The sequence below is a fragment of the Chrysochloris asiatica genome, unplaced genomic scaffold, assembly GCF_000296735.1.
Source record: "Chrysochloris asiatica unplaced genomic scaffold, ChrAsi1.0 scaffold00041, whole genome shotgun sequence".
In the NCBI taxonomy this organism is placed as follows: domain Eukaryota; kingdom Metazoa; phylum Chordata; class Mammalia; order Afrosoricida; family Chrysochloridae; genus Chrysochloris; species Chrysochloris asiatica.
Window position 1 is genome coordinate 12,871,405 of NW_006408559.1, and position 538 is coordinate 12,871,942.

The following is a 538-nucleotide window of genomic DNA, read 5'->3' on the forward strand; positions in this document are numbered from 1 at the left end:
TCCATGACAGTGTGTATGCAGGGAGAAGAGGACTGTTTGGGGCCACCACTGCATACAGAGAATATCTTATGAGAATTTACTTGACCTTTAGCATAAGAATGGAGTCTGGTGTGGTGCTGTAGGATCAGCACTGGACTACTAACAACAAGGTCTGCGGTTCAAACCCACCAGCCACTCTGTGGAAACCCCATATATGGTAGCTCTGAGTTGGAACTGACTCCATGGCACTTCACAACAACAACATTGTGAAAATGGCAGATAGAAGGATCTTTTAACAGTTCTGTAAAACAAAATAAAACCACATTTTGAAACTACTTCATATCACCCCTACCGCCACAGTGCAACAGCTAGTGAAGAACAATTTCCAAGAAATTCCCCCACTTCCTTAGGTCTGGGTACAGTCTGTCGCATGCTAACTAGCTGGTTAAACACATTGATATGGAAAGGGGAATAGGTGATAGTATTCTTCCTAAACTCTCCTGCACATTTGCTTCTTAAAATTGAATATTTATGATCAAAACAATTACAATGTGAAAAA